General features: G+C 43.3%; 1 protein-coding gene and 1 long non-coding RNA gene across 3 annotated transcripts in view; one reads left to right on the plus strand and one right to left on the minus strand.

Moving 5' to 3' along the window:
* LOC111190897 (uncharacterized) overlaps window positions 1-25,984 on the plus strand; it is a 176,641-nt gene that overhangs the window by 116,491 nt on the left and 34,166 nt on the right. The gene's annotated exons all lie outside the window — the stretch shown is intronic.
* Window positions 446-5,506, minus strand: LOC125785688 (uncharacterized). Of its 2 annotated transcripts, none has more exons than XR_007428010.1 (6): window positions 5,281-5,506; window positions 4,329-4,350; window positions 3,971-3,993; window positions 3,599-3,628; window positions 2,973-3,036; window positions 446-1,522 (listed from the first exon to the last, which is right to left on the minus strand). It is a non-coding gene; the product is annotated as an uncharacterized LOC125785688 (long non-coding RNA). The 2 variants fall into 2 exon arrangements; XR_007428011.1 differs by lacking the exon at window positions 5,281-5,506 and adding an exon at window positions 5,235-5,259.

Here is a 25,984-nt window from a genome sequence, read left to right on the forward strand (position 1 = left end):
TAAAATATTTGATAAATACTGCTGTGGTGTACGCTTGTCTAATGGCTTAAATTTGTATAAATTACAATAACCCAGTAATATGTTTAAACACTGCTGTAACGTATACACTTGTCTAATGGTTTATAATTTTATAAAGTACAATAACCCAGTAATGTTTGATAAATACTGCTGTAAGGTAGTAATGCTTTTTTTATTAACACAAACTTACCAAATAAAGTAGGGCTTTAAACTTTTCCAAAAGATATGTAGATATGACCAAGATACCCTTGCAGTTTTACCAGTGGCTACACTGAAGCAGACGTCTGTAAAATTTGTTTATAGTAAAAGTACAATTGAAAAAGATTTGTATATAAGGATTATAGAAAAAGATAAATTAATTGCAGAAATAACTGGCTGACAAAAAATTACAATAAAATGCAGTCAACTAAATGAAAAAATATATATATATGTAAAAATTCTTTTTTTTATTAATAACTTCTCAAAACGTAATTTTCCCCTTAAATTGTACACTCAAACAGCTTTCTTATATACTACAATCCAGTATCTAGATGCAATTGTATCTCCTTAAAACACACTCACAACCCAAAAATGTGATTATACCTCTGTAGGAAACAAGCTTACAAAAGACAACTGCTAAAAGAAATAACTTTTTATGAAATAATTACGTATTTAATGTGTAAAAAGGTTCAGCAACAAATATTTTAATAGACTGTATTTTTTACTAAATGTATTAAATGTGGTATGTACACACTGTAAGAAGCTGTATGTTTTTAAATCACAATATACTGCTATAAGAAATGACAGGTAACTGCAGCTTCAGTCGATAATGTGAATGTTCGTGTCTTCAGCTCCAGATGCCGCGGTCAATGTGATGACTGTCTTCGGGTGAAGAGTTTGCTTCTTTAGAGAATTGTCTGACCTGAAACCAATCACAAGGAAACACTATACAGGGTTAAACGAGGGAAACAAGTTTGCCAAGGGGATCTTTTTTCAAGATTTCCGTTTCCAGGGGTCAACTGAATGCCCTTTTCAAACCGTTGTTTAGGGGTCAACTGAATGCCCTATGAAGCCGTTTTTCAGGGGTCAACTGAATGCCCTTCCTTTTCAAGAGTTTAGATTTCAAGGAGTTATTTTTCAAGATTTCCGTTTCCAGGGGTCAACTGAATGCCCTTTTCAAACCGTTGTTTAGGGGTCAACTGAATGCCCTATGAAGCCGTTTTTCAGGGGTCAACTGAATGCCCTACGAAGCCGTTTTTCAGGGGTCAACTGAATGCCCTACGAAGCCGTTTTTCAGGGGTCAACTGAATGCCCTTCCTTTTCAAGAGTTTAGATTTCAAGGGGTTATTTTTCAAGAGTTTAGATTTCAAGGGGTTATTTTTCAAGAGTTCCGTTTTCAGGGGTTCAACTGAATGCCCTTTATCGTTGTACTTGCAGGTGCAAGTGGATAGAAAGGGGATTGGACGAAAAAAGAGATGATAGAAAAGGGGGATTGGGAATAAAGAAAAAGAGAGATCTTCAAAACCTGTGAAAACAAAATGGGAAAACAAAAAGTTACACATATCCATATCAGTACTGCACCGTGCAATATACAAAACTACAAAGAGCTATCCCTGTATGAAGGACCAAAAATGTATAAATAAATAAATGCACATATAAATGTAGATATAAATAAATGAATAAATATAAATTCACGCATAAATAATTGTATAGGTAAATAATTAAAATAAATACATTTCTTATTTATTGATTTATTTATTTATTCACTTATATGCGCTTTTATTTATTTATTCATTTATTTATTTATTTCTGTATTTCTGCATTTGTATGTTAATTAGGAACGCGGTCCTATCCTCACTCTAAAGCAGGGTCAGGAGCAAGAAAGGCTCCATTTGTTCTTGTTTGCGCTCTTTTTTTTCTGATTCTTCGCGTTTGCGACTTTTTACTTCTAATTTCATACTTTAAAGTGTTAAAAATAGTCAGAATAGGTTTAAATGCTCATTAAAAACATACTATGACTAGATTTCGCTTCGTTTTCCGCTCCGTGCAATAGACTGAGTTCAACTGATCTAGTGGATTTAGCCGTACCATTTATATAAAGCTATATTATTCTGTTTACACTCCAGTAAGTATGGTTTATTGGGATTGTCTCGTCTCACCACACTCACTAAATTAGGTAAATACATGTATAAATGTTTGAAATATTTATTGCTAATATAAATAAACTACATTACATGGCACAGCAGTTGGTCTGTGGTATTATTTTATATGAAATTTGGTGAGACTAGAGAATCCCAATAAACCATACTTACTGGAGTCTGAACAGAATAATATAGCTTTATATAAACGGTACACTAGATCAGCTGAACTCAGTCTATTGCACGGAGCGGACAACAGAACGAAATCTAGTCATTGTATGTTTTTAATGAGCATTTAAACCTATTCTCACAATTTTTTACACTTTTAAGTATGAATTTAAGTTTTTTTTTTTTTTTTTACAACAGAAGTAAAACGTCGCCGACGCAAAGAAACTGAAAGAAGAGCGCAAATGAGAACAAATGGGGCCTATCTGAGCTGCGACATGCGCAGTGAAGGGGGAACAGAGGGACTGAATTCACCGCAACACTGGCACGCGAGCTGCTGTGTCCTGGCGCGCGAGTGAGCCGCAACCAATCCTGCTTTAGAGCGAGGATAGGACCACCTACCTAATTACCATACAAATGCAGAAATAAATAAATGAAGAAATGTGGAAATAAATAAATAAATGTAGAAATGTTGAAATAAATGAATGAATAAATAAATAAAATCAATCAATAAATAAGAAATGTATTTATTTATTTACCTTTACAATTATTTATGCTTGTATTTATTTATTTATTCATTTATTTCTACATTTATATATGCATTTATTTATTTATACTTATGTCATTTTTGGTCCTCCATATCTCTGAAGTATCATTGAAATATAAACTTACCAGGTAAACTTGTAACCTGGTAGCAAGGCCTCGGGTCACCCCTACCAGGCAATAACAGGGAACCCTGAAATTGTAAAAAAAGAGAAACAAAAACATCGGAATGACACCTTTTAACTTTTAATATGCAGCAATCATATTTTAACATTACTGGGTGCGTAGTTTAGTTAAGAAGTCATTTTCTACCCATTACGTGTAGCAAACTTCAATTTTCTTTTTTTTTTTTTTACTTTAGACTCAGTGACTCCAAATAGTTTATTACAAATGAAACGCAGAATTTACTTTTAAAAAGATGATATTGGCACAAGAGAGCAACAGTCCAGTCCAGTCAGTAACTATCAGTAACTAATTACTCCAGAGTATTGTCCAGTTACAATTTCTAGTGTGTGAAGTTGTCTTCGGCTGTTGACTAATGTTATCCCTTTTGTAAATGTTACAATGGGCACAGCACACTGGTGGGCTTACTTGGTGAGTTTCCAGAGTCTGTAAACCTATAAACCTATTGGTTTATTATACACAGTGCAGCATTAAATCTCTAATCTCAATCTCAAACTCTAATTTCTAATTATAATTTATTTAAAAGTGCTGGTACTAATCAATTGTTAAATCAGTTAATTGTCTGTACTTACAAGCACTGTAGTTCTCTCTCTTTCTTGTTCCTGTAAAATAAGAAAAAGGAAGAAATTGGACACTTGGTAAATTAATCATAAATCAGATTATCCTTTTTAGTGTGTTACGACTAAAACAAGCTAGGAAACACTGGTTTAATTAACTACAACTAAAGCAGACAAGAAATAATTCATTGACTAATTAATATAACTATTTATCAGAATTTTATAGTATAATTAAAGTGCCATTATTGAGCACTGTGCAATGTAATAAACCTTATTAATTTGAGAAACCAGGCTTATTGAAGAATTTATTTTCAACTTACTATGAGAACGAAAAGTTCATTTAAAATGGCAACACATTGTACTTATGCATTTAAATGGTTAACTTACACTTGGAACGTCAAGATCAGCAACTGCAGAAAAGAAAAATGTATATTAGTAAAAATGTAAAAAGAAAGGCCAGTATGTTGCAAAGAATTCAAAACTGAAAAAAAAAAACAATTCATGAGCTTCATACAACAAAGCATGTTAAAGGATTTATTGGCAACAAATTATTACAGTAACTAAATGTGGGAGTTCTTAACAACAGTTCTGAATAGTTTAATAGATGTTTAAACCCTACTTTCTGATAGCAGAATTAATACAACTTTAATAAAGAACATACAAGCATTCAATTAAGTTAGTTGACAGCTCTAACTAAATTACTCGAGACATGTATCATTGAAATGTACTGGAAGTGTTTACTCACACAATGAATGTCAGTACTGCAACTGTTGACAAAAAAAGAAAGTGATTGAAAATGCATATATCTAGCAACTAATTAATAATTAACTGATTTTTTTTATTTTCTGAAAGGAAATACAGCTAAATATGCTAAATAACTAAGAAAGCAGAGATTCTAAGCTTTAATATGGCATATTGGGTGTCTATATTGAGCCTATAATTATTCATAAACACAGCCAGACATTAAGTGTGAAATTTGTTTTGGCCCGCGGGCGGGTCAGGGCGCGTTATTGTGTATTCTGATCATACTGTAGCTGCATTTACTAACAACAAAACGGTAAACTTGTTACTAATAGTGACAATATTTCGTTAACAGATAATGAACCAGAAACTGAGAAATAATATTTAATATATATAATATATTTAAACTGCTGATAAAATATTCACATTATTCAGATAATAAGAATTTCCACTGCTGCGCCAGCGTTCAGTCAGAATCAGTGGCAGAGCGTGCTGGGTTAGCTGAACCGGCTTAAACCGGTTTTCAGGGCAGGTCAGGCTGCAGTGGATAGCTAACCGCTAACTAAAATACTGCCACATTAGTTTATAACTGAAAAGCCCAATAGTTAGCCGGGTTAGCTCGGGTCATCTTTTGTTTCTGGAACATTCAGCTACCCGAATTCTGTGTATGAGTGTAAAATTAATCTGTGATTAAAGCAGGAATTCCCTGTATCAGAGCTAATGCTAGCTTGCCTCTCTGAGCTGCCTGTAGTGTTAGCTAGCACGCTAACCTAGCATTATACAAACACAGATATAACGACGTTTTAGCTATATTAACACACGCTGTTAAGTAGTTTATACATATTAGTCAACTATCTAACTAAATACACGAAGTGGACATTAAAAGGGGCGTATTTCGCCGTGTTTTCACCTTTTCCCACACAGAAACTCATTCCAGAGCCGTCAGCTCTACTTACCTCAGAGACCGCAATGATCCGCTCCTTTGACGCACGCGCTCTTAGGCCACGTCTGTGGGTACATCCATTTGACTACATGCTCCCTTCTTCCCTACTCCCTAAGAATTGCATTATTTAGATAACAACAAATTTACACACACCCCGTGCATCATATTTCAGACAAAAGGCAATGAAAAACACGGTAACATGTTTTAAGAGTTCAAGGTAAAATTCAGTGCTTCAGTGGGTGTAAAATTTAAAGTTTAAAAACTAAGTTAATCCAGGGCACTTCAGATGGAATGAGTGCGCTCCCTCCTTTATAAGCTTGAGTGCACATTTACAGTTTTACTGCCACCTAGCGGTGACAACCCTTTCTGCATTGTTCTTCTGTACTGTGTGTTTGGAGGAGCTGCTGAATAAACTGCTTTGTAGCTTTCTCACCCACTTTTAACCAAAAGTTTTTGGACACTCCTTTATTAGTTAAAGTATTAAAATTTCAATATTTAGCCAAAGGGGTTTGGACACTTCTCTATTAGCTAAAGTATTTGAATTCCATCATTTAGCCAAACGTTTTTGAACACTGCTTTATTAGCCATAGTTTAGCCAAAAGTTTTTGGACTTTAGCTTTTAGCCAAAAAATTTTTGGACGTTAGATTTTCGGCAAATGTTTTTGGACTTTGGTATTTAGCGTTTAGCCAAAAGTTAACAGCATATCAACAACTCTTCACACTCTTCAGACAAAAACAGCTTAGTAACCATTTTAACTTTTAAACGTTATTAGCGTACTTTTCCAAGCCAACTTAAAGTTCGTTCACGAACTTTGCCTTTTCTAGTTATTATTATTATTCTATAAACTTTTTATAAACAGTTTCTCCTCCTACAGTTTTCAAGCTAGAACCACCAAACTTCACAAGATGATAGAACCTATTGCCGCGGGGTGTGCTTGTGCTTTTCTAAGTGATCGGACCACCAGGGTCCGATCGGTGGTCCGCCAAAGTCAGATTTTTTCCCATAGACTTCCATTCACACTTTTTTCAAACGGCTCTAAAAGTCACAATTTTCGAGCTAGAACCACGAAATTCTCAAGACATACAGAACTTGCAGAGACGTTTCAGACGATATGCTGATCTCACCGATACGATTTACGGTTTTCGTAAAATTATCGTACGAACTTTCCCCATAGGAATGAATGGGCGGAATGTTGGCCATCTCACACACACCAGCCGATCCTGCGCACGGCCCCCCTCTCTGCCCTGCTCCTCAGTACTGTATCTGTATGGAGAAGAGACTGCTGAACACAACCCACACCAGAACCAATACCACACTACACACACACCACACTACACGCACGCACACGACACACACTTTACTACCCAACCACACATACCCCACACCACACCACACATACACCACACCACACACACTTCAAACCACACATACCCCACACCACATACACTCCACATTACACATACCCCACACCACACACACTTCAAACCACACATACGCCACACCACACACTTCACACCCCACACCACACACACTCCACATTACACATACCCCACACCACATACACTCCACATCACACATACCCCACACCACACACACTTCAAACCACACATACCCCACACCACACACTTCACACCCCACACCACACACACTCCACACACTCACCACACAACACACAGTCCACTCCCCACACTCACTCCACACCACACAAACTCCACAGCCCACACCACATACACTCTACACACCACACACCTCACACCACACACAGTCCACACCACACCCTACACACATTCCACACCACACATACCTCACACCAAACACACTCCACCCCACACACTCCACACCACACATACACCACACCACACACACTTCAAACCACACATACCACACACACTCCACATCACACATACCCCACACCACACACTTTAAACCACACATACCCCACACCACACACATACCACACACACACTCCACACCACACAAACCCCACACCACACACACTTTAAACCACACACAAACTCCACAGCTCACATACCCCACACCACACACACTCCACCCCACACATACCACACACACTTCACACCCCACACCGCACACACCCCACACCACACACACTTCAAACCACACATACCCCACACCACACACACTCCACACCACACAAACCGCACACCACACACACTTCAAACCACACAAACCCCACACCACAAACACTTCAAACCACACATACCCCACACCACACACACTTCAAACCACACATACCCAACACCACAAACACTCCACACCACACAAACCCCACACCACACTTTAAACCACACACTTTAAACCACCACAGCTCACATAGCCCACACCACACACACTCCACCCCACACACAATTCATACCCCACACCACACACACTTTAAAACACACACACACTCCACAGCTCACACACCCCACACCACACACACTCCACCCCACACATACCACACACACTTCACACCACACACGCCACACCACACATACCCCACACCCCACACACTCCATACCACACACACACTCCACAGCTCATATACCCCACCCCACACATACTTCACACCCCACACCACACATACCCCACACTCTCCATACCACGCACACACTCCACAGCTCACATACCCCACACCACACACACTCCACCCCACACATACCACACACTTCACACCCCACACCACACATACCCCACACTCTCCATACCACACACACACTCCACAGCTCACATACCCCACACCATACACACTCCACCCCACACATACCACACACAGTTCACACCACACACACCCCACACTCCACCACACATACACCACACACTCCACACCACATACACCCCACACCATACATACTCCACCCCACACATACCACACACAGTTCACACCACACCTACCCCACACCACACACTCCACACCTGACACACCCCACACTCCACACACTCCATACCACACACACACACTCCACAGCACACCCCACATACACCCCACACCACACCACGCACTCTACACACCCCACAAACTCCACACCCAACACACTCCACACCACACACACTCTACAGCCCACACCACAACCAGTTAGCAACACCTTAGCCACACCACGCACTCCACACACCACACACGCCCCACACCACACACACTCAACACCACACACACTCTACAACCCACACCACAACCAGTTAGAAACACCTTAGCAACCACCTGGAAAACGTTGGCAACTGCCTAGCAATCACTTAGCAACCACTTTAGAAATTATAGCAACTGCCTAGCAACCAGTTAGCAACACCTTAGCAACCACCTGGAAAACGTTAGCAACTGCCTAGCAACAGCTTAGCAACCACTTTAGAAATGACAGCAAGGCCTAGCAACCACGTGAAAAATGTTAGCAACTGCCTAGCAACCACTTAGCAACCACTTTAGGAATGATAGCAACTGCCTAGCAACCACTTAGCAACACCTTAGCAACCACCCCAGAAACCATAGCAACACCTTAGCAACCGCCTAGCAACTCCTTAGCAACCACCTAGCAATCACCTAGCAACACCTTATTAACCACCCCGGATACCATAGCAACACCTTAGCAACCACCTAGCAACACCTTAGCAACCACCCCAGAAACCATAGCAACACATTAGCAACCACCTAGCAACACATTAGCAACCTCCCTGGATACCATAGCAACACCTTAGCAACCACCTAGCAACACCTTAGCAACCACCCTGGATACCATAGCAACACCTTAGCAGCCACCTAGCAACACCTTAGCAACCACCCTGGATACCATAGCAACACCTTAGCAACCACCTAGCAACACCTCAGCAACCACCCCAGATACTATATCAACACCTAAGCAACCACCTGGAAAGTTTTTAGATTTCAGCATGTAACCAAAAGTTTTTAGATTTCAGCATTTAACCAAAAGTTTCTAGATTTCAACATATAAACAAACGTTTTAAGATTTCAGCGTTTAACCAAAAGTTTTTAGATTTCAGCATTTAAACAAATGTTTTAAGATTTCAGTGTTTAACCAAAAGTTTTTAGATTTCAGCATTTTACCAAACATTTCTAAATGTAAGCAATTAACCAAAAGTTTTTAGATTTCAGCGTTTAACCAAATGTTTTTAGATTTAAGCGTTTAACCAAACGTTTTTAGATCACAGCGTTTTTGGTATTAGCTTTTAGCCAAAAGTTAACAGCATAGCAACGACTCTTCAGACAGAAACAGCTTAACAACCATTTTAACTTTTCAACGTTATTAGCGCTGTTTTCCAAGCCAACTTAAAGTTCGTTCACGAACTTTGCCTTTTCTAGTTATTATTATTATTATTATTAAGTTGGCTTGGAAAAGCCAACTTCTTGTTCTTCGTAATCTTCTTATTAAGTTGGCTTGGAAAAGCCAACTTACTGTTCTTCGTAATCTTCTTATTATTATTATTATTATTATTATTCCGCGCTCAAATTTCTATACGCATCTCCTCCTAGGGCTTTTGACGTAGAATCACGAAACTTTGCAGTATCGTAGGACCTATACCCGATTAGGTTGCTTGTGCTTTTTTAAGCGATTTATCGTACGGTTTTCGTAAAAACTTCGTAAACGTGCGCTTTTTTTTCCCATAGGAAATGAATGGGGCCAAATTTTAAACGTCCGTAACTGCCACAATTTTTGAGATACGAACACCAAATTCGGCGAGCTTATAGATCTTATCGAGATCTTTAAATTAATAGGAGGTTGCGAAGTTATACGACGTACGGTTTTCGTACAATTGTCGTACGAAGTTTTCCCATAGAAATGAATGGGGGGCCCAGAGTTCCATCTCACACACGAGCAGCTCTGCGCACGGAACCCCTTCTCTCCCCTGCTCCTCCAGTACTGTGAGTGTATGGAGGAGCTGCTGTATGGAGCAGCTATCAGTCAAAAGTTTGGACACCCCGGCACCCCAGCCAGGTTTTAGCAACCACCTATTAACTGCTTAGCAACCACCTGGAAAACGTTAGCAACTGCCTAGCAACCACTTAGCAACACTTTAGCAACCACCTGGAAAACGTTAGCAACTGCCTAGCAACCACTTAGCAACAACTTAGCAACCACTTTAGAAATTATAGCAACTGCCTAGCAACCAGTTAGCAACCACTTAGCAAACACCTGGAAAACCTTAGCAACTGCCTAGCAACCACTTAGCAACCACCTGGAAAACGTTAGCAACTGCCTAGCAACCACTGAGCAACTGCCTAGCAACCACTTGGAAAACGTTAGCAACTGCCTAGCAACCACTTAGCAACTGCCTAGCAACCACCTGGAAAACGTTAGCAACTGCCTAGCAACCACTTAGCAACCACCTGGAAAACGTTAGCAACTGCCTAGCAACCACTTAGCAACTGCCTAGCAACCACTTGGAAAACGTTAGCAACTGCCTAGCAACCACATAGCAACTGCCTAGCAACCACCTGGAATACGTTAGCAACTGCCTAGCAACCACTTAGCAACCACCTGGAAAACGTTAGCAACTGCCTAGCAACCACTGAGCAACCACCTGGAAAACGTTAGCAACTGCCTAGCAACCACTTAGCAACTGCCTAGCAACCACCTGGAATACGTTAGCAACTGCCTAGCAACCACTTAGCAACCACCTGGAAAACGTTAGCAACTGCCTAGCAACCACTTAGCAACTGCCTAGCAACCACTTGGAAAACGTTAGCAACTGCCTAGCAACCACTTAGCAACTGCCTAGCAACCACCTGGAAAACGTTAGCAACTGCCTAGCAACCACTTAGCAACCACCTGGAAAACGTTAGCAACTGCCTAGCAACCACTTAGCAGCTGCCTAGCAACCACCTGGAATATGTTAGCAACTACCTAGCAACCACTTAGCAACCACCTGGAAAATGTTAGCAACTGCCTAGCAACCACTTAGCAACTGCCTAGCAACCACTTGGAAAACGTTAGCAACTGCCTAGCAACCACTTAGCAACTGCCTAGCAACCACCTGGAAAACGTTAGCAACTGCCTAGCAACCACTTAGCAACGACCTGGAAAACGTTAGCAACTGCCTAGCAACCACTTAGCAACCACTTTAGAAACGAAAGCAACTGCCTAGCAACCACTTAGCAACACCTTAACAACCATTGGGAAAACGTTAGCAACTGCCTAGCAACCACTTTAGAAATGATAGCAACTGCCTAGCAACCACTTAGCAACACCTTAACAACCACTAGGAAAACGATAGCAACTGCCTAGCAACCACTTAGCAACCACTTTAGAAATGATAGCAACAACCTAGCAACACCCTAGCAACCACCTAGCAACACCTTAGCAACCACCTGTTATATGTTAGCAATTGCCTAGCAACCAGTTAGCAACAGCTTAGCAACCACCTGGAAAACATTAGCAATTGCCTAGCAACAGCTTAGCAACCTTTTCAGAAATTATAGCAACCGCCTAGCAACACATTAGCAATCAAAAGTTTAACCAAAAGTTTTACGATTTCAGCATTTAAACAAGCGTTTTTAGATTTCAGCGTTTAACCAAACGTTTTTAGATGTCAGCGTTTAACCAAATGTTTTTAGATTTCAGCGTTTAACCAAATGTTTTTAGATGTCAGCGTTTTTAGCATTTAGCGTTAACAGCATATCAATGACTCTTCACACGGAAAAAGCTTAGCAACCATTTTAACTTTTTAACGTTATTAGCGTTCTTTTCCAAGCCAACTTAAAGTTCGTTCACGAACTTTACCTTTTCTAGTTATTATTATTATTCTACGCTAAAATTTCTCAACGCTACTCCTCCTACAGTTTTCGAGCTAGAACCACCAAACTTCACAGGATGGTAGAACCCATAGCCGTGGAGTGTGCTTGTGCTTTTCTAAGCGATCGGAGAACCAGGGTTCTAGCACGGTTCCGTCAAAGTCACTTTTTTCCCCATAGACTTCCATTCACACTTTTTTCAAACTGCTCTAAAAGTCACAATTTTCAAGCCAGAACCACGAAATTCACAAGACATACAGAACTTGCAGAGACGTTTCAGACGATATGCTGATCTCACCGATACGATTTACGGTTTTCGTAAAATTATCGTACGAACTTTCCCCATAGGAATGAATGGGCGGAATGTTGGCCATCTCACACACACCAGCCGATCCTGCGCACGGCCCCCCTCTCTGCCCTGCTCCTCAGTACTGTATCTGTATGGAGAAGAGACTGCTGAACACAACCCACACCAGAACCAATACCACACTACACACATACACCACACACCACACATACCCCACACCCCACACAAACCCCACACCACACACACTTCAAACCACACATACCCCACACCACACACACTTCAAACCACACATACCCCACACCACACACACACCCCACACCACACACACACACTAACTACACACACACTTCAAACCACACATACCCCACACCACACACACACACTTCAAACCACACATACCCCACACCACACACGCTTCAAACCACACATAACCCACACCACACACACACCCCACACCACACACACACACTAACTACACACACACTTCAAACCACACATACCCCACACCACACACACACACTTCAAACCACACATACCCCACACCACACACGCTTCAAACCACACATAACCCACACCACACACACACCCCACACCACACACACACCCCACACCACACACACACTAACTACACACACACTTCAAACCACACATACCCCACACCACACACACACACTTCAAACCACACATACCCCACACCACACACGCTTCAAACCACACATAACCCACACCACACACACACTCCACACCACACAAACCCCACACCACACACACTTTAAACCACACACACTCCACAGCTCACATAGCCCACACCACACACACTCCACCCCACACACACTTCATACCCCACACCACACACACTTTAAACCACACACAAACTCCACAGCTCACATACCCCACACCACACACACTCCACCCCACACATACCACACACACTTCACACCCCACACCACACACACTCCACAGCACACATACCCCACACGTCACACACTTCAAACCACACATACCCCACACCACACACACTCCACACCACACAAACCCCACACCACACACACTTCAAACCACACAAACCCCACACCACACACACTTCAAACCACACATACCCCACACCACACACACTTCAAACCACACATACCCCACACCACACACACTCCACACCACACAAACCCCACACCACACACACTTCAAACCACACAAACCCCACACCACACACACTTCAAACCACACATACCCCACACCACACACACTTCAAACCACACATACCCCACACCACACACACTTCAAACCACACATACCCCACACCACACACACTTCAAACCACACATACCCCACACCACACACACTCCACACCACACAAACCCCACACCACACACACCCCACACCACACACACTTCAAACCACACATACCCCACACCACACACACTTCAAACCACACATACCCCACACCACACACACTCCACACCACACAAACCCCACACCACACACACTTTAAACCACACACACTCCACAGCTCACATAGCCCACACCACACACACTCCACCCCACACACACACTTCATACCCCACACCACACACACTTTAAACCACACACATACCACACACACTTCACACCCCACACCACACACACTCCACAGCTCACATACCCCACACCACACACACTCCACCACACACATACCACACACACTTCACACCCCACAACACACACACTCCACAGCACACATACCCCACACCACACACACTTCAAACCACACATACCCCACACCACACACACTCCACACCACACAAACCCCACACCACACACACTTCACACCACACAAACCCCACACCACACACACTTCAAACCACACATACCCCACACCACACACACTTCAAACCACACATACCCCACACCACACACACTTCAAACCACACATACCCCACACCACACACACTCCACACCACACAAACCCCACACCACACACACTTCAAACCACACAAACCCCACACCACACACACTTCAAACCACACATACCACACACACTTCAAACCACACATACCCCACACCACACAAACCCCACACCACACACACTTTAAACCACACACACTCCACAGCTCACATAGCCCACACCACACACACTCCACCCCACACACACTTCATACCCAACACCACACACACTTTCAACCACACACACACTCCACAGCTCACATACCCCACACCACACACACTCCACCACACACATACCACAGACACTTCACACCCCACACCACACACACTCCACATCACACATACCCCACACCACACACACTTCAAACCACACATACCCCACACCACACACGCTCCACACCACACAAACCCCACACCACACACACTTCAAACCACACATACCCCACACCACACACACTTCAAACCACACATACCCCACACCACACACACTTCAAACCACACATACCCCACACCACACACACTCCACACCACACAAACCCCACACCACACACACTCCACAACACACACACTCCACACCTAATACACACAACTCAGCCCACACTCCACCACACATACACCACACTCCACCCCACATTCCAAACACACCACACCAAACACACTCCACAACCCACTCCACACCCCACACACTCCACACCACTCTACACAACTTAGTAACTATTTGACAAGCCAACTTAAAGTTCGTTCACGAACTTTGCCTTTTCTAGTTATTATTATTATTCTTACGCCTTTTTTTCTGTACGCTACTCCTCCTAGAGCTTTCAACGTAGAATCACGAAACTTTCACGGATCGTAGGACCTATGCCAACTTAGCGTGCTTGTGCTTTTTGGAGCGATTTATCGTACGGTTTTCGTAAAAACTTCGTAAACGTACGCATTTTTTCCCCATAGGAATGAATGGGGCGAAATTTTAAACGTCCGTAACCGCCACAATTTTTGAGATACGAAAACCAAATTTGGCGAGCTTATAGATCTTACCGAGATCTTTAAATTAATAGCAGGTTGCGAAGCGATACGACGTACGGTTTTCGTACAATTTTCGTACGAGGTTTTCCCATAGAAATGAATGGGGGGCCCAGAGTTCCATCTCGCACACGAGTAGCTCTGCGCACGGAACCCCTTCTCTCCCCTGCTCCTCCAGTACTGTGAGTGTATGGAGGAGCTGCTGTATGGAGCAGCTATCAGTCAAAAGTTTGGACACCCCGGCACCCCAGCCAGGGTTTAGCAACCACCTATTAACTGCTTAGCAACCACTCTCTCTTTCTCACTCTCTCTTTCGCTCTCTACTTCTCTAATTCTCACTCTCTTTCCCACTCTCTCTCTATTTCTATATTTCTCACTCTTTCTTTTGCTCTCTACTTCTCTACTTCTCACTCTCTCTTTTGCTCTCTACTTCTCTATTTCTCACTCTCTTTTGCTCTCTACTCCTCTATTTCTCACTCTCTTTCTCACTCTCTCTCTACGTCTCTATTTCTCACTCTATTTCTCACTCTCTCTCTACTTCTCTATCTCACTCTCTCTTTCTCACTCTCTCTACGTCTCTATTTCTCACTCTCTCTCTACTTCTCTATCTCACTCTCTCTTTCTCACTCTCTCTCTACTTCTCTAATTCTCACTCTATCTTTCCCACTCTCTCTCTACTTCTCTATTTCTCACTCTTTCTTTTGCTCTCTACTTCTCTACTTCTCACTCTCTCGTTTGCTCTCTACTTCTCTGTCTCACTCTCTCTTTTGCTCTCTACTTCTCACTCTCTCTTTTGCTCTCTACTTCTCTATTTCTCACTCTCTCTCTACGTCTCTATTTCTCACTCTCTCTCTACTTCTCTATTTCTCACTCTCTCTTTCTCACTCTTTTCTACGTCTCTATTTCTCACTCTCTCTACTTCTCTATTTCTCACTCTTTCTCACTCTCTCTCTCTACGTCTCTATTTCTCACTCTCTCTCTCTACTTCTATATTTCTCACTCTCTCTACTTCTATATTTCTCACTCTCTTTTTCACTCTCTCTCTACGTCTCTATTTCTCTTTATTTCTCACTCTCTCTACTTCTATATTTCTCACTCTCTTTTTCACTCTCTCTCTACGTCTCTATTTCTCACTCTCTCTCTACTTCTCTATTTCTCACTCTCTTTCTCACTCTCTCTCTACGTCTCTATTTCTCACTCTCTCTACTTCTCTATTTCTCACTCTCTCTTTCTCACTCTCTCTCTACTTCTCTATTTCTCACTCTCTCTTTCTCACTCTCTCTACTTTTCTATGTCTCTTTCTTTCTACTTTTCTATTTCTCTATTTCTCTCTTACTCTCTCTTTATTTCTCGCTCTTCTCTCTACTTCTCTTTCACTCTACTTTTCTGTCTTGCTTTCTCTTTCTATCTATCTCTCTACTACATCCTTTTTCTTTCTCTACTTCTTTATTTCTCGATCTCTCTTTTTCCCTAATTCTCTTTCTCTCGCTCAATATTTCTCTCTACTTGTCACTCTTTTTCTCACATTCTCGGGTGTTCTTTCTCTACTTCTCACGCTGATTTTCTCTCTACTTCTCTATTTCAGGCTCTCCCTTTTTCTGTACTTCTACATTTAACACTCTTTCTTTTTATCTACTACTGCCTAGGAACCAGTTAGATACACCTTAGCAACCACCTGGAAAACATTAGCAACTGCCTAGCAACCACTTAGCAACCATGTGTAATACGTTAGCAACTGCCTAGCAACCAGATAGCAACACCTTAGCAACCACCTGGAAAACGTTAGCAACTGCCTAGCAACTGCTTAGCAACCACTTTAGAAATGGTAGCAACTGCCTAGCGACCAGTTAGATACACCTAGCAACACCTTAGCAACCACCCCAGATACCATAGCAACATCTTAGCAACCACCTAGCAACACCTTAGCAACCACCCTAGACACCATAGCAACACCTTAGCAACCGCCTAGCAACACCTTAGCAACCACCTTGCAACCACCTAGCAACACCTTAGCAACCACCCCGGATACCATAGCAACACCTTAGCAACCACCTAGCAACACCTTAGCAACCACCTAGCAACACCTTAGCAACCACCCTGGATACCATAGCAACACCTTAGCAACCACCTAGCAACACCTTAGCAACCACCTAGCAACACCCTAGCAACCATCTAGCAACCACCTAGCAACACATTAGCAACCACCCTGGATACCATAGCAACACCTTAGCAACCACCTAGCAACACCTTAGCAACCACCTAGAAACACCTTAGCAACCACCCAGGATACCATAGCAACACCTTAGCAACCACCTAGCAACACCTTAGCAACCACCATGGATACCATAGCAACACCTTAGCAACCACCTAGCAACACCTTAGCAACCACACCATAGCATCCACCCCGGATACCATAGCAACACTTAAGCAACCGCCTAGCAACCACCTAGCAACACCTTAGCAACCACCCCGGATACCATAGCAACACCTTAGCAACCACCTAGCAACACCTTAGCAACCACCTAGCAACACCTTAGCAACCACCTAGAAACACCTTAGCAACCACCCAGGATACCATAGCAACACCTTAGCAACTGCCTAGCAACCACCTAGCAACACCTTAGCAACCACCCAGGATACCATAGCAACACCTTAGCAACCACCTAGCAACACCTTAGCAACCACCCCGGATACCATAGCAACACCTTAGCAACCACCTAGCAACACCTTAGCAACCACCCTGGATACCATAGCAACACCTTAGCAACCACCTAGCAAAACCTTAGCAACCACCTAGCAACACCCTAGCAACCACCTAGCAACACCTTAGCAACCACCTTGCAACCACCTAGCAACACCTTAGCAACCACCCCGGATACCATAGCAACACCTTAGCAACCACCTAGCAACACCTTAGCAACCACCTAGCAACACCTTAGCAACCACCTAGAAACACCTTAGCAACCACCCAGGATACCATAGCAACACCTTAGCAACTGCCTAGCAACCACCTAGCAACACCTTAGCAACCACCCAGGATACCATAGCAAAACCTTAGCAACCACCTAGCAACACCCTAGCAACCACCTAGCAACACCTTAGCAACCACCTTGCAACCACCTAGCAACACCTTAGCAACCACCCTGGATACCATAGCAACACCTTAGCAACCACCTAGCAACACCTTAGCAACCACACCATAGCATCCACCCCGGATACCATAGCAACACTTAAGCAACCGCCTAGCAACCACCTAGCAACACCTTAGCAACCACCCCGGATACCATAGCAACACCTTAGCAACCACCTAGCAACACCTTAGCAACCACCTAGCAACACCTTAGCAACCACCTAGAAACACCTTAGCAACCACCCAGGATACCATAGCAACACCTTAGCAACTGCCTAGCAACCACCTAGCAACACCTTAGCAACCACCCAGGATACCATAGCAACACCTTAGCAACCACCTAGCAACACCTTAGCAACCACCCCGGATACCATAGCAACACCTTAGCAACCACCTAGCAACACCTTAGCAACCACCCTGGATACCATAGCAACACCTTAGCAACCACCTAGCAAAACCTTAGCAACCACCTAGCAACACCCTAGCAACCACCTAGCAACACCTTAGCAACCACCTTGCAACCACCTAGCAACACCTTAGCAACCACCCCGGATACCATAGCAACACCTTAGCAACCACCTAGCAACACCTTAGCAACCACCTAGCAACACCTTAGCAACCACCTAGAAACACCTTAGCAACCACCCAGGATACCATAGCAACACCTTAGCAACTGCCTAGCAACCACCTAGCAACACCTTAGCAACCACCCAGGATACCATAGCAACACCTTAGCAACCACCTAGCAACACCTTAGCAACCACCCCGGATACCATAGCAACACCTTAGCAACCACCTAGCAACACCTTAGCAACCACCCTGGATACCATAGCAACACCTTAGCAACCACCTAGCAAAACCTTAGCAACCACCTAGCAACACCCTAGCAACCACCTAGCAACACCTTAGCAACCACCTTGCAACCACCTAGCAACACCTTAGCAACCACCCCGGATACCATAGCAACACCTTAGCAACCACCTAGCAACACCTTAGCAACCACCTAGCAATACCTTAGCAACCACCCTGGATACCAAATCAACACCTTAGCAACCACCTAGCAACACCCTAGCAACCACCTAGCAACCACCTAGCAACACCTTAGCAACCACCCTGGATACCATAGCAACACCTTAGCAACCACCTAGCAACACCTTAGCAACCACCCCGGATACCACAGCAACACCATAGCAACCACCTAGCAACACCTTAGCAACCACCTAGCAACACCTTAGCAACCACCCTGGATACCATAGCAACCGCCTAGCAACACCTTAGCAACCACCTAGCAACACCTTAGCAACCACCCTGGATACCATAGCAACACCTTAGCAACCACCTAGCAACACCTTAGCAACCAACCCGGATACCATAGCAACACCTTAGCAACCACCCGAATCCCATAGCAACACCTTAGCAACCACCTAGCAACCCTCTAGCAACCACCTAGCAACACCTTAGCAACCACCCCAGATACCATAGCAACACCTTAGCAACCACCTAGCAACACCTTAGCAACCACCCCAGATACCATAGCAACCAGTTAGCAACCACCTGGAAAATATTAGAAACTGCCTAATAACCACTTAAAAACCATTTGGAATACGTTAGGAATTGCCTAGCAACAAGTTAGCAACAGCTTAGCAACCACCTGGAATATGTTCGCAACTGCCTAGCAACCAATTAGCAAGCACTAAGCAACGATGTGGACTACATTAGCAACTGCCTAGCAACTACCTAGCAACCACTTAGCAACACTTTACTTTATAAGATAATTATAAGCTTTTCACCATGTTAGCCAAAACTTTTTGGACTTCAACATTTAGCCGAAAGTCAACAGCATAGCAACCACTCTTCACACGCTTTAGACAGAAATATCTTAGCAACCATTTTAACTATTCAACGTTATTTAACTATTTAACGTACTTTTCCAAGCCAACTTAAAGTTCGTTATCGAACTTTCCTTTTCTAGTTAAGTTGGCTTGGAAAAGCCAACTTACTGTTCTTCGTAATCTTCTTATTATTATTATTATTATTATTATTATTATTATTATTCCGCGCTCAAATTTCTATACGCATCTCCTCCTAGGGCTTTTGACGTAGAATCACGAAATTTTGCAGTATCGTAGGACCTATACCCGAATAGGTTGCTTGTGCTTTTTTAAGCGATACATCGTACGGTTTTCGTAAAAACTTCGTAAACGTACGCTTTTTTTTCCCATAGGAAATGAATGGGGGACAACTTTGAACGTTTGTGTAGGTAACAATTTTTGACATACAAAGACAAAAATCGGACGGTCTATAGAACTTACCGCGTTCTTTCCGAAAATTTTAACGTTTCGACGATACGTCGTACGGTTTTCGTACAAATGTCGTACGAAGTTTTCCCATTGAAATGAATGGGGGGCCCAGAGTTCCATCTCACACACGAGCAGCTCTGCGCACGGAACCCCTTCTCTCCCCTGCTCCTCCAGTACTGTGAGTGTATGGAGGAGCTGCTGTATGGAGCAGTTATCAGTCAAAAGTTTGGACACCCCGGCACCCCAGCCAGGGCTTAGCAACCACCTAATAACTGCTTAGCAACCACCTTAGCAACCACCTGGAAAACCTTAGCAACTGCCTAGCAACCACTTAGCAACACCTTAGCAACCACCTGGAAAACGTTAGCAACTGCCTAGCAACCACTTAGCAACTGCCTAGCAACCACTTAGCAACTGCCTAGCAACCACTTGGAAAACGTTAGCAACTGCCTAGCAACCACTTAGCAACTGCCTAGCAACCACCTGGAAAACGTTAGCAACTGCCTAGCAACCACTTAGCAACCACCGGGAAAACGTTAGCAACTGCCTAGCAACCACTTAGCAACTGCCTAGCAACCACTTGGAAAACGTTAGCAACTGCCTAGCAACCACTTAGCAACTGCCTAGCAACCACCTGGAAAACGTTAGCAACTGCCTAGCAACCACTTAGCAACCACCTGGAAAACGTTAGCAACTGCCTAGCAACCACTGAGCAACCACCTGGAAAACATTAGCAACTGCCTAGCAACCACTTAGCAACTGCCTAGCAACCACCTGGAAAACGTTAGCAACTGCCTAGCAACCACTTAGCAACCACCTGGAAAACGTTAGCAACTGCCTAGCAACCACTTAGCAACTGCCTAGCAACCACTTGGAAAACGTTAGCAACTGCCTAGCAACCACTTAGCAACTGCCTAGCAACCACCTGGAAAACGTTAGCAACTGCCTAGCAACCACTTAGCAACCACCTGGAAAACGTTAGCAACTGCCTAGCAACCACTTAGCAACTGCCTAGCAACCACTTGGAAAACGTTAGCAACTGCCTAGCAACCACTTAGCAACTGCCTAGCAACCACCTGGAATACGTTAGCAACTGCCTAGCAACCACTTAGCAACCACCTGGAAAACGTTAGCAACTGCCTAGCAACCACTGAGCAACCACCTGGAAAACGTTAGCAACTGCCTAGCAACCACTTAGCAACTGCCTAGCAACCACCTGGAATACGTTAGCAACTGCCTAGCAACCACTTAGCAACCACCTGGAAAACGTTAGCAACTGCCTAGCAACAACTTAGCAACTGCCTAGCAACCACCTGGAAAATGTTAGCAACTGCCTAGCAACCACTTAGCAACTGCCTAGCAACCACCTGGAAAACGTTAGCAACTGCATAGCAACCACTTAGCAACCACCTGGGAAACGTTAGCAACTGCCTAGCAACCACTCAGCAACACCTTAACAACCACTAGGAAAACGTTAGCAACTGCCTAGCAACCACTTAGCAACCACTTTAGAAATGATAGCAACTGCCTAGCAACCACCTAGCAACACCTTAGCAACCACCCCGGATACCATAGCAACACCTTAGCAACCACCTAGCAACAAGTTATCAACCACCTAGCAACCACCTAGCAACATCTTAGCAACCACCCTGCATACCATAGCAACACCCTAGCAACAACCTAGCAACCACCTAGCAACACCTTAGCAACCACCTGTAATATGTTAGCAACTGCCTAGCAACCAGTTAGCAACAGCTTAGCAACCACCTGGAAAACATTAGCAACTGCCTAGCAACAGCTTAGCAACCACTTCTGAAATGATAGCAACTGCCTAGCATCAAATTGGCAATCAAAAGATTAACCAAAAGTTTTACGATTTCAGCATTTAAACAAACGTTTTTAGATTTCAGCGTTTAACTAAACGTCTTTAGATTTCAGCATTTAACCAAACGTTTTTAGATTTCAGCGTTTAACCAAATGTTTTTAGATATCAGCGTTTAACCAAACATTTTTAGATTTCGGCGTTTTTGGCATTTATCGTTTAGCCAAAAGTTAACAGCATATCCACGACTCTTCACACTCTTCAGACAGAAACAGCTTAGCAACCATTTTAACTTTTTAACGTTATTAGCGTTCTTTTCCAAGCCAACTTAAAGTTCGTTCACGAACTTTGCCTTTTCTAGTTAAGTTGGCTTGGAAAAGCCAACTTATTGTTCTTCGTAATCTTATTCTTATTATTATTATTCTATTCGCAAAATTTAATCACTATCTCCTCCTAGGGCTTTTGACGTAGAACCACGAAACTTTGCAGTATCGTAGGACCTATACCCGAATAGGTTGCTTGTGCTTTTTTAAGCGATACATCGTACGGTTTTCGTAAAAACTTCGTAAACGTACGCATTTTTTTCCCATAGGAATGAATGGGGCCAAATTTTAAATGTCCGTAACCGCCACAATTTTTGAGATACGAACACCAAATTCGGCGAGCTTATAGATCTTATCGAGATCTTTAAATGAATAGCAGGTTGCGAAGTGATACAACGTACGGTTTTCGTACAATTGTCGTACGAAGTTTTCCCATAGAAATGAATGGGGGGCCCAGAGTTCCATCTCACACACGAGCAGCTCTGCGCACGGAACCCCTTCTCTCCCCTGCTCCTCCAGTACTGTGAGTGTATGGAGGAGCTGCTGTATGGAGCAGCTATCAGTCAAAAGTTTGGACACCCCGGCACCCCAGCCAGGTTTTAGCAACCACCTATTAACTGCTTAGCAACCACTTAGCAACACCTTAGCAACCACCTGGAAAACATTAGCAACTGCCTAGCAACCACTTAGCAACAACTTAGCAACCACTTTAGAAATTATAGCAACTGCCTAGCAACCAGTTAGCAACCACTTAGCAAACACCTGGAAAACGTTAGCAACTGCCTAGCAACCACTTAGCAACTGCCTAGCAACCACTTGGAAAACGTTAGCAACTGCCTAGCAACCACTTAGCAACTGCCTAGCAACCACCTGGAATACGTTAGCAACTGCCTAGCAACCACTTAGCAACCACCTGGAAAACATTAGCAACTGCCTAGCAACCACTGAGCAACCACCTGGAAAACGTTAGCAACTGCCTAGCAACCACTTAGCAACTGCCTAGCAACCACCTGGAATACGTTAGCAACTGCCTAGCAACCACTTAGCAACCACCTGGAAAACGTTAGCAACTGCCTAGCAACAACTTAGCAACTGCCTAGCAACCACCTGGAAAACGTTAGCAACTGCCTAGCAACCACTTAGCAACCACCTGGAAAACGTTAGCAACTGCCTAGCAACCACTTAGCAGCTGCCTAGCAACCACCTGGAATATGTTAGCAACTACCTAGCAACCACTTAGCAACCACCTGGAAAATGTTAGCAACTGCCTAGCAACCACTTAGCAACTGCCTAGCAACCACCTGGAATACGTTAGCAACTGCCTAGCAACCACTTAGCAACCACCTGGAAAACGTTAGCAACTGCCTAGCAACCACTTAGCAACTGCCTAGCAACCACCTGGAAAACGTTAGCAACTGCCTAGCAACCACTTAGCAACCACAAGGAAAACGTTAGCAACTGCCTAGCAACCACTTAGCAGCTGCCTAGCAACCACCTGGAATATGTTAGCAACTACCTAGCAACCACATAGCAACCACCTGGAAAATGTTAGCAACTGCCTAGCAACCACTTAGCAACTGCCTAGCAACCACTTGGAAAACGTTAGCAATGGCCTAGCAACCACTTAGCAACTGCCTAGCAACCACCTGGAAAACGTTAGCAACTGCCTAGCAACCACTTAGCAACCACCTGGAAAACGTTAGCAACTGCCTACCAACCACTTAGCAACCACCTGGAAAACGTTAGCAACTGCCTAGCAACCACTTAGCAACTGCCTAGCAACCACCTGGAATACGTTAGCAACTGCCTAGCAACCACTTAGCAACCACCTGGAAAACGTTAGCAACTGCCTAGCAACCACTTAGCAACTGCCTAGCAACCACCTGGAATATGTTAGCAACTGCCTAGCAACCACTTAGCAACCACCTGGAAAACGTTAGCAACTGCCTAGCAACCACTAAGCAACTGCCTAGCAACCACTTGGAAAACGTTAGCAACTGCCTAGCAACCACTTAGCAACTGCCTAGCAACCACCTGGAAAACATTAGCAATTGCCTAGCAACAGCTTAGCAGCTTTTTCAGAAATAATAGCAACCGCCTAGCAACACATTAGCAATCAAAAGTTTAACCAAAAGTTTTACGATTTCAGCATTTAAACAAGCGTTTTTAGATTTCAGCGTTTAACCAAACGTTTTTAGATTTCAGCGTTTAATCAAACGTTTTTAGATTTCAGCGTTTAACCAAATGTTTTTAGATTTCAGCGTTTAACCAAACGTTTTTAGATTTCAGCGTTTAATCAAACAATTTTAGATTTCAGCGTTTAACCAAATGTTTTTAGATTTCAGCGTTTAAACAAAAGTTTTTAGATTTCAGCGTTTAATCAAACATTTTTAGATTTCAGCGTTTAACCAAATGTTTTTAGATTTCAGCGTTTTTAGCATTTAGCGTTAACAGCAAATCAATGAGTCTTCACACTCTTCAGACGGAAAAAGCTTAGCAACCATTTTAACTTTTTAATGTTATTAGCGTTCTTTTCCAAGCCAACTTAAAGTTCGTTCACGAACTTTACCTTTTCTAGTTATTATTATTATTCTCTTCGCAAAATTTAATCACTATCTCCTCCTAGGGCTTTTAACGTAGAAACTCGAAACTTTACAGGATCGTCGGACCTATGCCCGATTAGGTTGCTTGTGCTTTTTGAAGCGATATATCGTACGGTTTTCGTAAAAACTTCGTAAACGTACGCTTTTTTTTCCCATAGGAATGAATGGGGGAGAATTTTGAACGGCCGTGAACGTCACAATTTTTGAGATATGAAGACGAAAATCGGACGGTCTATAGAACTTATGGAGTTCTTTCAGAAAATTTCAACGTTTTAACGATTCGACGTACGGTTTTCGTACAATTGTCGTACGAAGTTTCCCCATAGGAATGAATGGGGGGCCCAGTGCTGGATCTCGCTCACCAGCAGCTCTGCGCACGGAACCCTTTCTCTCCCCTGCGCCTCCAGTACTGTGTGTTTATGGAGGAACTGCTGTATAAAGCAGCTATCAGTCAAAAGTTTGGACACCCCAGCACCCCAGCCAGGGCTTAGCAACCACTTATCAACACCTTAGCAACCACCTTAGCAACCACCTGGAAAACGTTAGCAACTG

This window comes from Astyanax mexicanus, chromosome 21 (genome assembly GCF_023375975.1).
Source record: "Astyanax mexicanus isolate ESR-SI-001 chromosome 21, AstMex3_surface, whole genome shotgun sequence".
In the NCBI taxonomy this organism is placed as follows: domain Eukaryota; kingdom Metazoa; phylum Chordata; class Actinopteri; order Characiformes; family Acestrorhamphidae; genus Astyanax; species Astyanax mexicanus.